This window comes from Agelaius tricolor, unplaced genomic scaffold (genome assembly GCF_023055355.1).
Source record: "Agelaius tricolor isolate 1412-34295 unplaced genomic scaffold, bAgeTri1.0.p SCAF_17, whole genome shotgun sequence".
NCBI lineage: Eukaryota > Metazoa > Chordata > Aves > Passeriformes > Icteridae > Agelaius > Agelaius tricolor.
This window is the reverse complement of record NW_027269277.1, coordinates 15,486,145-15,495,439: the sequence shown is the minus strand read 5'-3', so window position 1 is coordinate 15,495,439 and position 9,295 is coordinate 15,486,145. Positions and strand designations below refer to the sequence as shown.

Genomic DNA, 9,295 nt, shown 5'->3' with positions numbered 1-9,295 from the left:
CGGCGGGAACCGGGGCGCCCCGTTCTGGCCCGCCCCCCCCATCGTGCTCCCCCCCCGCACCCCGCCGTGCCCCGCCAGACCGCGGCCGTCGCCCGCGCCCGGCTCCGTGCTGCCCGCCCGCCGGGACCCGCTCCGCCAGGTGGATCCGCCCCACGTTTTCCAGCCGCCCGTGGCGATCCGGGCTGTCGCGCCGATCCCGCGCTCGGGGCTCCGCTCCGCGTTTCCGCAGCAGCCGCTCGTGAGCGAGTCTCGCGAGCCCCGGCCCCACCGTGGCCTATGAGAGCGCGTCCCTCGCTCCGCGCAGCCAATAGGGCGCCGCCGCCGCCCCCCCGTCGGCTGGCAGCGCGTTGGGGGCTCCGAGCGGCGCCTCCATTTAAAGGGGCCGCGACCCGAATCCGGGTTCTGGGTAGAGCGGGCGGCGCAGCACCGGGAGAGCCAGGTATGAGCGGTGGCGGCCGCGGGCGTGCCCCGGCGGTGTCCCGGGAGGTGCGGATGGGGTGATGGGCCGGTCTTGGGGCCCCGCGAAGAGGGGGCGGGGCGGGCGCGCGCGGCGCGGGTACCAGGGTGGAGGGGTGGGTGACCCCCCTGGGGAGGGGGGGGGGGGGGGGGGGGTGCGCGCCTTGCGGGAGGGGGCGTGGCCGATGCCCCTCGAGGGAGCGTGGCCGGTGCCGCTGGCCCCCTCCCCGTGGCGGCCGCTTGGGGGCGCCCTGCGGTGGGTCCCGGTGGTGGGGGGAGCGCTGTGCGACCCTCGCTCCTTATGGGGGATCTGGGCTGTGGGCTCCCTCGGGATGGATGGGGAGCCCCAGCCTGACCCCCACCCCTTGCAGCTCCGATCCAATGGAGAACCCAATGCGAATTACTCTGCAGTGCGGGGGAGGCGGTGGTCTCTGCACCCCTCCCGGTATTGCTGGGGAACGCACTTGCCTGGCCCCCATCCTCGCCTCGGTTCCATGGAGACCCCCGTGGGCCCTCGCTCTGGAGGGGGGTGGTCTCTGGACTCCCCCGGAATGGATGGGGAGCCCCCCATGTGACCCCCATCCCCAACCCGTGCCCCCTGCAGTGTGGGGATCGTGCGACCCTTATGCCTTTTGGGGAGGGGTCTGGGCTCTGGGTGCCCCCGCTGTGACTGAACCAGCCTGACACTCATTCCCACCCTGCTTCCATGGAGACCCCAGCGAGATCCCTGCCCCTGTTGTGGGAGGCGGTCTCTGGGTACCCCCGCGGTGGATGGGGAGCCCCAGCCTGGCCCATCCCTGCTGTGGGCTGGCACAGGGAGGTGTGAGGGGCAGCCCTCATGGGGGACTGAGCTGGCTGTGCCCCCCAGCCCCGGCACAGGCTGGGCCCAGGGTTTATGGCCCTGAGCGCTCAGCCCACCGGGCCCTGTCCTTACTGAGGGGCTGTGCTGAGCAGTGACAGCAAACAGCCCTGGCAGCCTCTAGCCTACAGCTCTGCCCTGGTGCTCGGCTCTCTCCGTGTCCCCAGGGGCTCAGCCTTTATGGTGCTGTCACCACACGCAGGAGCAAAGTCTGTGGGGTTCACAGCTGCTGCTCTGTGAACTGGGTAACCTTTCTGACAGCCTTCCCCTGTATGTGGGGGAGTCTGCAGCCTCCTCAAGGCCTGGAGGGGGTGTGTGTCCCTGGGTGTGTGTCCCTGGGCACCCTGTGCTGCTCTCGAGGATCTGGCCCCATGAGAGGAAGGTGCAGCCCCAGGCGCTGGAGCTGCCCTGGGCTGCTGCTGAAGCCTCCCCATGTGGGCAGTGTGGCTGTGGCCAGCAAGGTGCCCTGAGGAGAATCAAGCACCTCCTGTGTGGTTGGTGGAGGTGGAGGCAGGCCTGGCAAGGCAGGGAGCTGGCTGTGCTGTGTGCCCAGCAGGGAAAAGGCCCTGGCATCAGATATGCTGTGTGGGCAGAGGCAGCGCTGGACGTGTCAGGTGATGGTGGGGGGTAGGATTTTCAACTGAGTGCTGAGGGATGGTTCCTGGAGTCTCTTTTGATGAGGATGAGAGCTGCTTCATTTGTGCTCTCCTCTACTCCTGCTGTGCTTCCAGGTATGGCTTTTGTTCTAGGCTATAGCTTCTTTCCTTTTCATTGCAGCTGCAATCCCCAAGAAAACTTTTAATCTGCATTTTCTCACCTAACCCTGCCTAGCCTGGGATCAAAGCTGGTGATAAGAGCATAGCCCTGTTGTTATTGTGAGCTCAACCTTATGAAGGGAATATCCACAGCCTACAGAGCTGTAATGACTAACCTGAGCCTCACAGCTCCATAGTGCATATTTGCACAACCTCTTTATCTCTCTGCACCTGCTCACATCCCTCTCCCTGTGAGTGCCCTTGCTTTGGAGGATGACAGTGAGTAACACCAGATTCTCCCACATCTCTGGCAGCCAGAGGAATGGCCCAGGCTGTGGCCATGGCCTCACTTCAGGGGCAAAGCCCCTTGTATGATATCTCTGTGGATGTCTTGTGGTCAGTGATGCTGGGATGCACAACTGTGATGGACACAGATGTGCTGGCAGAAGCCTTGCTGCAGAAGGGTTGTGGTCAAAGCCATCCAATGGAAGCATGGAATAGGCTACAGCTGTGACAATGCATTTGTTAGTTTAGCAAAGGCAGTGCTAAGGATTTGAGTGGATTTGTGTTTTAGTGTCAGCAGTGTTTTATTAACTTCTTTCTTGGCTGATGGTACATGTCAGGCTGATGGTACATGGCAGTGTCTGAGACCATCCTCCAGCACCTTGGTGGCAGGCACCTTGCAGAGGGATCTGGGACTGTCAGTGAGGCAGAGGAGACAGCTCACACTGTGTTTCCAGTATTTTGGCTCTGCAGGGCCTCTTAAGGAAAATTACATGTTTTGCCTTCAAAGATAGATCCTCTCAGAAACTCTGCCCTTTTGTTTTTTTTTCTTTTTCCCTATGCAGTAAGGTTTATTTACAGAACCACAAACAGATTTGGGTTGTAAAGGATGTCTAGAAGTGTCTGGTCCAACTGATCTGCTCACAGCAAAGCTGACTTGAGGCCTTGTTGTTCAGAGATTTGTCCAGTTGGGTTTTGAGGACCTCCAGGCAGTCTGTGGCCTGTCCCAGGCTGCAGCACTCCTCTGGACAGTCACCTGCTGTCCCTGCAGGTGTCCTCTCCAGCTGCTTGTGGGATGTGCCAAAACACTTTGTCAGGTGCTCTGATGCCTTCCTGCAGCATTTGGGCAAGAGGTAGACAGACCTGATGACCATCTGGTTTTTACCACTTCCAGGTCTTCTATTTTTTTTAATCATTGTCTTGATATCATTAAGGCAGTTTGGACACACACTGCTCAAGCACGCTGTACCTTCAAGCCTTTTTTGTTGAGCTTCTGATAGTACTTCCAAAGCTTTTTTACCCACTCACCCCTTTTCCCTGCATTTAACACTATTTTGGCTGTACAAATACCAGGAGAATTTTCTCTTGGACTTGATGGCTGAGTGGAGTTGGTTCTTGAAGCTGAATTGCTCTCCAGGTAGCATTGCTGCTAAGGGTGTACTTAGATTTGTTGCTCTTTTCTCTGTTGCAAAGCCTTGACACTTAGTGCTTTGGGAGATCCTGGTCTTAGGAGGTGTGAGGGGATCCAAGCCATTTCAAACTGCTGCCAGGATGGCATTCTGGATGGATGAGGATGCTCCTGTTGCCTGTCTTAGCATTTACTGCTGTGGTTAGCATTAGATAGTGCTGAGATTGAGGAATGTTGCCAGTTTTATTTGAAATGTTGCAGGGAGTCTCCTGGTAAACCTAATTCCAGGCAATTCTGTGAGATTTCTGAAATTTGTCCTTCTTGCACTTTGTTGAAACTTTGAGGTAAAGTTTCTGGAATGCAAGCTCAAAATCCAGTTTGGTCATTGCTGCCTTTGAGGAATTTACAGGAGACTCATGGCTGTGTGTTGCAGCACCAGCTGCTCAGTGCTGGAGGATTTGGCTTTCTGGGTTCAGGGTGGTTGTGATACATTTGAGGCCTGCAGCCCTGAGCTGGGGCTCCTGCTGTAGGAAAATCTAGTGGTGATCTCCTTTCCTGGCTTTGGGACTATCAAAAAACAATTGCTGGAGTCTCAGTGCTGCTGGTGAAATTCTGGAAAGGCCCTTTTTTCCCTGTGTACCAGTTACTGTTGTGTGGACAGTCCCAGTCACACGTGGAGACTGTTCTGAGGGGGATGTGGTGAAAGCTGCTGCAGTTTGTGCTGATTGAGAACCAGTAACACATCTGGAGGTGGGACAATGTTTGCCAAACCCTGCCTGCAAAGCACAAGGACTTGACCAGTGGCATCTGCAGGAGCTGTGGCTGACTTGGAGTGAGTCACTGCATGTAAAACCTCCAAGTCACAGAGGGTTTACAGATCCCATGGTCAGTTGTGTTTATGAGCTTGTCCAGCTTTGATTTCCAGCTTTTTGCATCCTTGTGTGTATCTGTCTGTATCTCTAAGGAGATGTCTGCTGTAGATCTTCTTTGTGATTTTTTTGAGATGGGTCCCATCTCCCTGTTTCTTTTCAGAGAACACAATAGGTTTAGCACTGAAGGGTGTTTTCTAAACCATGGCTGATGCATAAAGCAGTGGGATTCTTGTGTTACTGTGTCATTTTTATTTATTTGTTTTTAATTTGAACCATCTCAACTCTTCCAATGACTGTTATCAATTGTAAACAGTAGCCAAGAATGAGACAGTGATGGTCTAAGAGGGCACTGTGAGCAAGTAGCACAGTACTGAATGTCACCAAGGGGGCTTTGTGCTCTTTGAGTTTGCAGCTCAGAGAGCTGCCTCTCCAAAAACATTAGTAAGTAACAAAATCCTTTCTGCTCCTTTCTGGAGAATTTTGACTGGACTGGAACATGGTCCACAGTAGTGTGCTTAATTTACTGGTGATTGTTTGTAAATTCATTTGGGTTGAAGTGAGTTAGCCAATACGTAATAAAGGTTTGCAGTGCTTGAATTTAGAATGCTATCAGCTGTCCAGATAAACTCAGATAAGTCACAGCAGAGAAGCTGGACTCACCACTCAAAGTACAATATTGTTGATGAAGATATGTTGACTGAGACCATGCTGGTAGGACATGATATTACTTTCTTAATGTTTTATTCATTGAACTGTGTATCGACACTATATTTGTTGAGAAATACTAGGTGGAGTGTTACTGTTGGTTCAAAAATTTGGCACAAAAAAATAGAAGCTTCTTCCAGAGATCTGCTTAGGTCTTACGGACCATATAGATAGAAAGTGGCTGAAATGTTAATTTAAGTGTCTTTTGTAGTAATTAATTATTTTCATATTTCACATTATCTCTAATAATGAAAAAGATAATCCTTCAGCCTTCAAAAGTATTGAAAATCTGAATACACATCCATGAACAGAAGTCCAGGACAGATACTCAAGCAGTTCCTGTTCCTTTGCTAGAGGACAGCAGTAACTGCATGGCTGTGGGATTTTTCTGTGGGCTGTAAAGACTTCTGAGATGTTCTCTTCATCAGGAGGGAGTAACAACAGCTTTTTTTTTGCTGTCTGTTTTTAATTAAATGTTTGATGGTAGATCCTCATTTCTGTAGGTAGGCCACATATTCCCCTGCTAATGGTTACCTGAGTTACAGCACCACTGATGTCTTTAATAAGCTGGATAAAGTCCCAGGTAGTCACTTGGATGTGGTTAAGTGTCCTGGCAGAGATGTTGCACTTCGAGCTTCCAGACCTGAGAGAAGATCCCACGTGCCCCTCTTTGGCATGAAGAGCTGGGGAGGTCTGGTGGTCACAGGTTCTGGCTTTGGCCATCAGTGTCATGTCCTGTGCCAGTCCTGCACACCTGGAGAGGACCCCCAGCTGTCCCATCACTCCTGTGGAAATGCTTACTTGCTACCTGAGAAGCATTCTGCTGCAGGCTGTTGTGCAAGAGACTTTGCCCTTCAATGTGTTCTTCCCAAGAATATATCTCTTACTGGATACTCCAGGGAATAGCACTTACTCCTAGGTGAGGAGTTCCCAAATGGAGCAGTTATATGTGCTGCCCGGTGCAGGATTTCAGCACACTGCCTCCTCTTGGTTTGTTGCACTGTACTCTCCTTGCTGCCAGGATGTGGCTGGAAAAGAGGAAGATTTTGAGCGGACCAGTGACCAAACCCCAGTGACTGAGCTGTGCATTAGCTGGTCCTGGAATAAGAGAGGTGATGGCTTGTGGTGGATCATTTCAGCACCTGCCAGAAACAATAAGCTATTCTGTTTCTGTTGTGGAAAGTGACAAAAAGACTTTACCAGAGATAAAGTGCATGCTCTGTTTGCAGCTTAACTCACTGTGAAGCTCAACAGAAGGCCCAGACAAATCTGTCTGCCTGGGGCAGACAGAAGTAGAGCTTCTTACCTTGCTGCAGCAGAGCAGCTCTAATTTCCTCAGGTTGAGTTTGATTTCAGAGCAACCCACAGAACTGGAAAATACCATTCTTTCCTATTTTGAGAGCCTCCTTCCTCATTCTTATCAGCTGGTAGTTGAAAGCCACTATAAAGAATTCATTGTCAGGGACATTCTGTGCTTTCCCACTCACACTGTTTGTGAGCATCACCTTAGGTTCAGCCTCAACTCTTAACTCCATCAGCTTTTCCAGATTCTTTTAAATATATCAAGAGTAGGCATTCATCTGCCCTGTATCATTTTGGAGCTCCGATGCAGCAGGTTGAAAATAAACAAAAGAAAAATACTTCTAAAACCTGAATGTTGAACTGCAGGACTTAAAATCACTGGAATTTTAGGAGGTCCAAAGTATAAATTGGTTCAAAGTGGGATTAGGCAGATTCACAGAGGATTTGCCCAGTACAGACTCTTAACAGGGACATTGTCAGTGCAGCTCAAGCCAAGTGTGATTCTTCAGCAGCTGAGTCATTGATTGGGGGATGTGCTGAAGGGGAACATCCTGTTAGTTGTGTTTCTTATACTCTCTCCCCAGGTATCCATTCTTGGTGTGAATAGGAGCAGGATATTCAAGCACATGGCTCTTTCATTGGACTGACTGCAGCAGCCCTTAGCTTTGCACATCCTAAGAAATTTTGGTTCCTTCTCCAGAGTGTGTGAGCTGGGAGGATTCAGACAGAGCTGATGAGAGGGGACAGGGCCTCGAGCACAGGGGGCTGTGCTTCCACACAGAGCATGTGAGTGAGTCAGTGCTCTTACTGCAGCCTTGCCTCTGCAGAGGGGTCTATTCCAGCCACATCCTGATAGTTTGGAGTTGCCTCAATCTGCAGAATACTTCTTCTCTTTCAGACTCTTCTGTTGGTCATGCACATTGCCATTAAGTCAGAGTTTTGTCTTGTGTTGTATCACCCAAAGTTTGAAAGCATTGTTAAGGTGTACGCTGTTAACCCAGATGCCTTTGGTCCACTTGTAACATGAGTTACAGGACAAGTTTGTTTGTAGATTGTTGCTTGCATTATGCTCTGGGAGGGAATGCCCAAATGGATTTCTTATGCTCCAAATGTTTCCAGGGTCTATTTCTACCAAGCAAAGACTAGGCAGCTGAAAGTGGGAATTACATTAGGACCTTAGTGGTTCATTGCAAACTTGTGCAAAGTCTCTGAGGTCATTCTGAGGGGTATGTTAGCTCTGTTAAGTATACCTATAAATAAATTTTCCTTCTTCATCTGGAAGCCGTGAGGTTTTTTTGCTTATTATTGTAGGGTCTGCTCTCTGTCTCTGAAACTGGGTGGGGGATATCTTTGAGCAGGAGACATTGCTCATATTCTGAACAGCAGGAAAAAAACCTTGTTTATCATCTTGGAAGGGTTCTCATCTTCTTCAAATCCTTAAGACCTTTCTTTCAGATGTCTTTGTTTCTATTTCACTTTGTTCTTATTTCTGTCAGCCAACCTAAAACATGTATTAGATCCTGCATTGCTCTGGAATTGGCTTATTCTAAAAGTTTTGTCTCATCTTGTAACTAAAAGTGAACAGAAACACCAAAATCTTTGGGGGTGAAATTTGCTGAGCATTTCTAAAAATTACATTTGCTTTAGTTTCTGATTGGGATTGTGGGAACAGTGCTTTATCTACCACCAGGAAACAGAAAACATTACTGTGTATTTAGATAAAAGAAGGAGGTGGTGGCTTTGAAATCCAGTTGTTGGGTATGATTTCTTTAAATTCCTGCTTATCTAAGTTTTAGAGGCTGGGTACCTTCTCTGTCCAAGTATGTTCTGTTTAGTTCTGAGCAAATTGTGAGTGAAAATTTGCTTGTCCTTTCAGAGGGAAGGATATGAAAAAAGAGTTAAACAGCCGTCATTAGTGAAATTAAATCAGGCTTCCTCCTTTATTGATCTAGATGAGTTATGCCCACTGTAAACCCAAATAAACAAAAGTACAGTGTTTTCTCATTCAGGGCTTAAAACAGTGCTAAATTTAGAATTGGAATTACTCTGATAGGAAGGGCTAGGTTGTTGCCACGTCATTTGATTCTAGTGCCTTTTTTGTAGTGTCTACTTAGAGCCTGTTTGGGGACATGATGTTATTTCAAGTCTTGCACTGCCTTCCCACTTGCAGACTCCAGCTCCTTCTCCCTTTCCCTCTTCAGGTTTGTCAACCATTATCTCCTTGTGGGGGTATAATTCAGTTTTAGACCATATTACTTGCCTCATCTCTAAGTCTTGACCTTTCTGTCTTATGATGATGTCAACCATGAGGAGCTGGGCTGTAACTTGCCCTCTGAGGTTGGCAGTCTGCATCACACTTTCCTGTTCAAGTCACTGGTTTTGCCCTGCAAAGTCACACTGGTCTTTTTTCCTGACTCCTCATTGCCTGCTTGTGTCTATCTTGCTACTTCTTCTTATTATGACTGCTTTTAACATCAGAGCTTTACCACCTTTCTTCTTGCCACTCTCCAGAACTCCTCCTAGTTCTAACTTAAGCTTTTCCAGTTGTTCCATGTCTGAATATTAGCCTATGTAGTTTTGGGGCTATGCAGTAGCTGTAGTTATACTGTAACATTGTTTATATCTGTCCTCTGACAAGATTAATGCATGTTGTCATCCTGTATCTTGTTAAGACACACTTCAGGGCTTGAAAGGAGTTATTTCTACCTCTATGTTTAAGAGAAAAAAAGGTATTTTAAAAATTAAAAATGTGTTAGCTCCATAAGAACAGATCAGGAGAAAGGACAGACTGTATTATTTGGATAGAGAAGAAGGCAGGGCTGGGGATATTGCTACAGAACATTGGTGTGGAGCCTCCTGAATTGGTGCTCTGATACCCCAGTGTGTCATTTAGCATAAACAAATTTCTTGGCTGTGCTGTGGTGAGGTGTGTGAG

At 49.3% G+C, this 9,295-nt stretch overlaps 1 protein-coding gene across 4 annotated transcripts in view; it reads left to right on the top strand.

Moving 5' to 3' along the window:
• Positions 1 to 9,295, top strand: part of ZMYM3 (zinc finger MYM-type containing 3) — a 32,016-nt gene that overhangs the window by 300 nt on the left and 22,421 nt on the right. The window contains exon 1 of one of the 4 annotated variants that reach the window (XM_071442614.1): positions 29 to 439. The exons of 2 other annotated variants lie outside the window; for them this stretch is intronic. The gene's annotated coding sequence lies outside the window, so the exon portion shown is untranslated. Of the gene's footprint in view, positions 1 to 28; positions 440 to 9,295 lie in introns of those variants that run through there. One more of the 4 variants, XM_071442617.1, reaches the window with a different exon arrangement.